Source organism: Triticum dicoccoides, chromosome 3B, assembly GCF_002162155.2.
Source record: "Triticum dicoccoides isolate Atlit2015 ecotype Zavitan chromosome 3B, WEW_v2.0, whole genome shotgun sequence".
NCBI lineage: Eukaryota > Viridiplantae > Streptophyta > Magnoliopsida > Poales > Poaceae > Triticum > Triticum dicoccoides.
The window spans coordinates 160,075,206-160,082,222 of NC_041385.1; the positions used below are offsets into that span (position 1 = coordinate 160,075,206).

The window sequence follows — 7,017 nt, forward strand, 5'->3', positions numbered from 1 at the left end:
TCTCGGAAATAGCCTAAGTCGGCAATACCAACTCGCCTCCCCCAGCCTGCTATGTCGCCTACCCAGTCGACGTAGTCGCCCACACACAGCCCCCCAAAATCGCCTAAGCTGGCAATACCAACTCGCCTACCCACGACGTGCTAGGTCGCCTAACCAGTCGACCTAGTCGCCCACACGCACTCCCCACACCTCTCGGAAATAGCCTAAGCCGGCAATACCAACTCGCCTAACCCCGGCGTGCTAGGTCGCCTAACCAGTAGACCTAGTCGCCCACACGGGACCCCCACACCCAATCGGAAATCAACCTCAGCCGAGAAGGCTTTTTTCTTTTCATTTTTACGTTGGCATGGAAGGCTGTCAGTACTATGGTGGATTTAATTTCCAAGAAAATCCTTTGGTATGATGTTGCCTCCTCTTTCAACCTTGCCATTGGCATCCTAGTAAATAATAGGAGTATGTAGATAGTGTGAAGTATTCATATAGGCAAAGACTAAAGAGGTTGTGATTCTGTTATACTGTTTGTCCACCTACTGCAGAACCTCATGATTCATACAATTTCATTGTGAATTGCCTGGAGAGGTTTCCGCAGTACAAGTACCGTGATTTCTACATTGCAGGAGAGTCATAGTTTACTCTTTTTTTGCTGCTATAATTGGTTTGAGGAAGCACATCCTGAACCTGAAAGGCTTGTACCTGACGTGTAATTGCTTTACAGGATTTCAGAAATCACCAAAATCAAACCAAACTCAGTGAGCAGCTTTTACAGGGTTGCATGAATTTTTTCTACTACTAGTTTTCAGGCTTTTTTCGCCTGGCTACTTTTTGTGTTTTTCTAAGCAACTAGACTTTACTACAAGTTTTTCTTTTTCTGTAAGCAACTACAAATAAATTATTGACCAGCTTTTACTATACACAGATTACTAACACAAATAACTCTGCTTCTTTTCTCTTCTTTTTAGCAGAAACAAAGGTGCAAGACAATAGAGAAGATAGAATTCAAGATTCAGCAACTTTTATCTACCATCCAGTTCTACAAGGCACGGGGATGCAAGTTCATGGCCAAAATAATTGGAACAACACTTTTACCTTTGCTGTTTTTCACTGGGAGAAACTTGCCCAGCTCTGCCAATATTTTTGCCCAATATTCACCAGAAATTTTGCCTGATCAGCATGAAGAGTTGCAGATACAATTACGTTTTCAGAATTTCCCCATGATCTTTTGCCTTGTTTTCGTCTCTATTTTACTCTGTTTTTTCGCTGTGGGAGGAGAGCTCCACAACGCTAGGCCATTGCGTCCAGCGGTGGCTGGGGAAGGAGTTGTACGGGGGATCTGGCTGGTGGGCGTAGGATTTTCTGTGCTGGATGGAGGGGAGGATCACGTGAGGGAAAGGATGGCTGGTTGTCAGGACGTGGCAACAAGATGGGGAAGCTGGACTTGCCTTCTTTAGCACATGGGGTGGGGGACCGACAGGGCACTTTCCTTAATTGCCGGCCGCGAGATACGCCCGCGTAGCGCGCGGGCGCTGTGTAGCAGCGTCCATCTATCAATTAGCTCTTAGGATCGGGAATAGGATTGCCAATGTAATCATTGCTGGGTATTACTCAGATTGCGCTCGTCGTGTAACTCTTTTTTGTTTAAAGGACAAAAAATATCATGTTGTTTCTTTTCTGGAAATGTCTCATGCTGTGTTCTTATACTGAAGACAGACAGTCCCATTCGCCTGTACTGATTCAAATTTTGCTGCTGAGTCCTTTATCTCTGGAGGGAACAACTGTACGAAGCGGAAAACGCCTTACCTCGTATCGAGGGGACGCTGCATGTATTATAGGCAGGGGTGCGAGTCCTGATAACGCATACAGTTAGGATTACAACTTGGGAATCAAGCTAGGAGGAGATAGAATTATGGTTACAGAAGATAAACATCTCCTAGCCTCTAACAGAAGACTCCTGCTGAGATAAACATCTCCTAGCCTCTAACAGAAGACTCCTGCTGAGATACGCTACAAGTCCGCCCGAGTACAGCCCGTTGGATACTTACGGTGCATTGGATACATGTGACAGACTTGATTATCTGAAGTTTAACACCCTCCCTTAATCACAACTTAATCAAGTTGCGATTATGCTTAAAGTCTTCGAAACTTCTTGTAGGCAAAGGCTTTGTAAATCCATCTGCAAGTTGATCTCTGGAATGCACAAAGCGAATGTCAAGTTGCTTATGAGCAACCCTTTCTCTGACAAAATGAAAATCTATCTCAATATGTTTTGTCCTGGCATGGAACATTGGATTTGTAGAGAGATACGTGGCACCAAGATTGTCATACCACAGACAAGGAGCCTGCTTGCTTTGTATGCCAAGTTCCTTCAGCATGGACTGAACCCATATTATCTCTGTTGTGGCATTTGCCATTGCTTTGTACTCATCCTCTATGCTTGACCTGGATACAGTAGCCTGCTTACGTGCACACCATGATATCAAATTTGGTCCATAGAACACTACAAAGCCACTAGTGGAACGTCTGTCATCCAGACAACCTGCCCAGTCAGAATCAGAAAAAGCACTGACAAGAGTGAATGGAGATTTGCTGAAGTTCAGTCCCAGACTCAAGGTATGCTTAACATATCGAACTATACATTTTGCAGCTGTCAAATGAACATTGATGGGTGCATGAAGAAACTGGCAGACCTTGTTGACAGCAAAAGAAATATCAGGCCTGGTAAGTGTGAGATACTGAAGGGCTCCTACCAGACTTCTGTATTTAGTGCTGTCCTCTTTACTCAAAAGCTCACCTTCTGCAAGAGATAACTTTTCTGAGCTAGATAATGGAGTAAGTGAGGGTTTACATCCCTGCAATCCAGCTTCCTAACCAGGTCAGTTGCATATTTTTCTTGAGAGAGAAGTCCATCCTTGTGTTTCTTCACCTCAATCCCAAGAAAGCAGTGCAAGTCACCAAGATCCTTCAGAGCAAAGTCTATACTCAAGTCCTTGAGAAGTCCTGTGATTGCTTCGTCAGACGAGCTAGTCACAATAATATCATCAACATATATAAGAACGAATATGCATGTGTTGGACTTATTGTAGATGAACAATGACGTGTCAGACTTGGAAGGAACAAAACCTAGTGCTTGCATTTTATGACAGAGGCGTGCATACCACGCCCTTGGAGCTTGCTTCAAACCATATAGTGCTTTATCGAGTTTACACACATGAGAAGGAGCATTCTTACTCTCAAACCCAGGAGGCTGTTTCATATACACTTCCTCTTCCAGAACGCCATGGAGAAACGCATTCTGAACGTCGAGCTGTCTGAGACTCCATCCTCCAGAGACTGCAATAGACAGGACAAGACGAATAGTGGCTGCCTTTACCACTGGACTGAAGATGTCCTCATAGTCTATGCCATATCTCTGTTTAAAACCCTTTGCAACTAGTCTAGCCTTATATCGATCAATGGTTCCATCAGCTTTCCTCTTAATCCTGAAAACCCACTTGCAATCAATCAAGTTTTTACCTTGTTGTGGGGGAACCAAGTGCCATGTTTTGTTCCTTTTCAATGCCATATATTCTTCATGCATAGCTTTCTTCCACTTCTCATCACACAGTGCCGCTTCAAGAGTGTTAGGCTCACCTGGTTCACCTGTGGAGCAAACCATGCCATACTTGGTTATATGCTTGTAATTAATAGGCTGAATTACCCCTTGTTGCAGACGTGTACGGCGCTATTGAGACACAGCCGGATCAGACACAAAGGATCCACCGGACTGCTCCTGTGTGGCATCTAATCCCGAGGGCTGTTTGCTGAAGTGGAGCGCCTAGAATGACCACAGAGGATCGCGGTGCGGCATCTGCATGTGCATGCAGCCCATCATTGCGTGATGATGGCGCATCCGCCTGGATTGGGGCGTTGGTCACGCCAGTCGCGCCCTCCCTGGCCCGTCGCGTGCCATCGCGCCGCGTGTACGTCACGGGCTCGCGGGCGTATCTCGTACCGCCTGATTGGTGTGGGGCGTCGCGTGCCTGAGCGGGCGTGGCCCCAGCGGGACCGACATGTGGATCTGGAGGGGGCACGGCGCACGCGCCTGTGCCTGCCTCGGTAGCAGGGGGCGGTCCCGAGGCGCGTGCACCTGACGCGGGATCAGGAGGCGATCCCGAAGTGGATCCGATCCGCTGCGGCCAGGCGGATCCCGAGGGCGAGTTGTCTCCCCTGGTGAAACACATGGAATATGGCACTGTTTTAGCTCCGTTTTCTTCAGTTTTGGCATGGATTTCTTCTGTTTCATCAACACAAAACTCATGCACATCATTAGATGGGTTAGTCAACAATAAATCATCTATATTAGGTCCCCCTTGATCAAAACAGTGAGACGAGGAGGCAAAAGAAGGATTTCTTTTCGTAGGAGTGCACCAGCATTGGGATGGAGATCGGTGAACGGAAATTTGGTTTCATCAAAGACTACATCACGTGACATGTAGACACGGCCAGTGGAGACATCTAAACGCTTGACCCCTTTATGTTGTGCACTATACCCTATGAAAACACACTGTTTTGAGCGAAACATGAGTTTGCGATTGTTGTAGGGACGAAGGTTCGGCCAACATGCACACCCAAAGACACGGAGAGACTTATAGTCTGGTTTAGTGTGAAGGAGTCGTTCTACTGGAGTTTCATTGTGAATGACACAACTAGGTAGCATGTTGATGATATGAACAGCTATGAGAAAAGCTTCGTCCCAAAACTTGAGAGGCATGGATGCGCCTGCCAAGAGGGCAAGGCCAACCTCGACAATGTGCATGTGCTTGCGTTCGGCGGAGCCGTTTTGTTGGTGAGCATGCGGGCATGACACGTGGTGCGAAATGCCAAGATTTTGGAAGAAGGAATTTAACTTTTCGTATTCCCCTCCCCAGTACGATTGGACATCGATTTTTGCTATCAAACTTTCGTTCAACAAGTGCTTGAAAGTTTTGGAAAACTTGAAACACATCGGATCTCCGTTTGAGGAGATAGATCCAAGAGAATTTACTGTAGTCATCAATAAAACTGACGTAATAAGTATGTCTACCAACAGAGGTAGGGGCTGGACCCCAAACATCAGAAAAAATGAGTTGCAATGGTTTGGTAGAGACACTAGTGGAAATAGGATATGACAATTGATGACTTTTAGCACGTTGACATGAATCACAAATAGTTTCAACATGACGCTCACCAACAAACATGAGCTTATTTTTTCTAAGCAACTTTTCTACTAAAGAAAAAGAGGCATGTCCTAAACGATCATGCCGTCGTATAGACGAAAGCTTGATAGCACCACAAGCTTGTTTATTGAATCTTCTAAACTCCGGAATCAATGGGTAGAGCCCTCGAACACATCTACCTCGATAGAGAATTGTCCTCGTTGCCTGATCCTTGATCAAAAAGAAAAAGTGATGAAATTCAAGAAAGACATTATTATCGAAGGCAATTCTATGGATAGAAAGAAGATTTTTGTGGGCACTAGGAACATGGAAAATTTTCTTAATGTGTAGGTTGCGACTAGGGGTACGAAATATAGAGTGACCAATGTGACTTATACCCATACCTTCTCCGCTGGCAGTATGAATTTGATCTTTGCCGCGGTATTTTTCTTTCATGGTGACTTTCTCAAGCTCGTTTGTGATGTGGTTTGTGGCTCCGCTATCGACGTACCAATTGGTGTCAATACCGTAGGAACCATCAGCGGCAGCAGCTAGCTTGTCATCGTCTTGAGAATCAACATCATCATCGTACCTGTACCAGCAATCTTTGGCGGTGTGGCCGGGCTTTCCGCAGATCTAGCACCTTGGGGTTTCTGGACGCGTCCGGTTGCCACCACCGCACCCACGCCCGCGGCCTCGGCTGCCCGAGCACGGAGGAGAGTGGCCGCGGTCATTGCCGCCGCTGCCAGATTACCCCCCCCCCTTGTAGCGATGAGGGCCACGCGAGCAGAATCCACCACCCCATCCGCGCGCCGCCATGTTTCCAGACAATTTGAAGCCACCGGATCCTTGGAACTGGGCCATGCGCTGGTCGAAGTTGGACAACATGGTGAAGAGCTCGTCGAGGGTCGCAGGAGTGACTCGGGCGTCGAGAGCCGACACCATAGGTTGATAGCCCGCCTCCAACCCATGGATGATGTATGAGATGAGCTCATCGTCCTGGATCGGCTTGCCCGCCGCGGCCAGCTCATCGGCATAGCCACGCATAGCGGCGAAGTAGGAGGCCACCGAGAGGTTTCCCTTCTGCGCGTTGATGAGGGAGGTGCGGATGTTGTTGATGCGACTCGCTGACTGTGACGAGAACATGACCGCGAGCATCGTCTAGAGCGCGCCCGCCGTGGTGACCGTGGTCACCGTGACCAGGACCTCTTTTGTGAGGTTGTTCAGCAGGTAGCCAAGGACCTGCTGATCCTCCCGTACCCATATAGGGTGGAGAGGGTTGGGCGATGTAGTCTCCTTGTTATCCTTGGTGGTGACGAGGAGCTTGACCGGCTCTGGGTTGGTGCCGTCGATGTAGCCGAAGACGCCGGCACCGCGCAGCTTAGGTGTGATTTGCGTGCGCCACAACATGTAGTTCGTGCATGATAACTTCTCTGTGACCTGGTTGTTGAGGCTAGGCGAGAAGGAGCCGGAGGAAGACATGGCTTGGGTGGATGGGTTCGACAGAAGCTCTAGATGGGAAAAGGAAAAGCTCTGACTACCATGTACAAAGCGGAAAACGTCTTACCTCGTATCGAGGGGATGCTGCATGTATTATAGGCAGGGGTGCGAGTCCTCATAACGCATACAGTTAGAATTACAACCTGGGAATCAAGCTAGGAGGAGATAGAATTATGGTTACAAAAGATAAACATCTCCTAGCCTCTAACCGAAGACTCCTGCTGAGATACGCTACAAGTCCGCTTGAGTACAGCCCGTTGGATACGTACGGTGCATTGGATACATGCGGCAGACTTGATTATCTGAAGTTTAACAACAACCACATATATCAACCAAGCAATCATAG

The 7,017-nt window shown here is 47.5% G+C and overlaps 1 long non-coding RNA gene across 1 annotated transcript in view; it reads left to right on the forward strand.

Moving 5' to 3' along the window:
* LOC119275331 overlaps positions 1-1,675 on the forward strand; it is a 4,336-nt gene extending 2,661 nt beyond the window's left edge. Inside the window, exon 2 of the long non-coding RNA XR_005135625.1 lies at positions 963-1,675. This is a non-coding gene — a long non-coding RNA (uncharacterized LOC119275331). The remainder of the gene's footprint in view (positions 1-962) is intronic.
* The last annotated feature ends 5,342 nt before the right edge of the window (positions 1,676-7,017 follow it).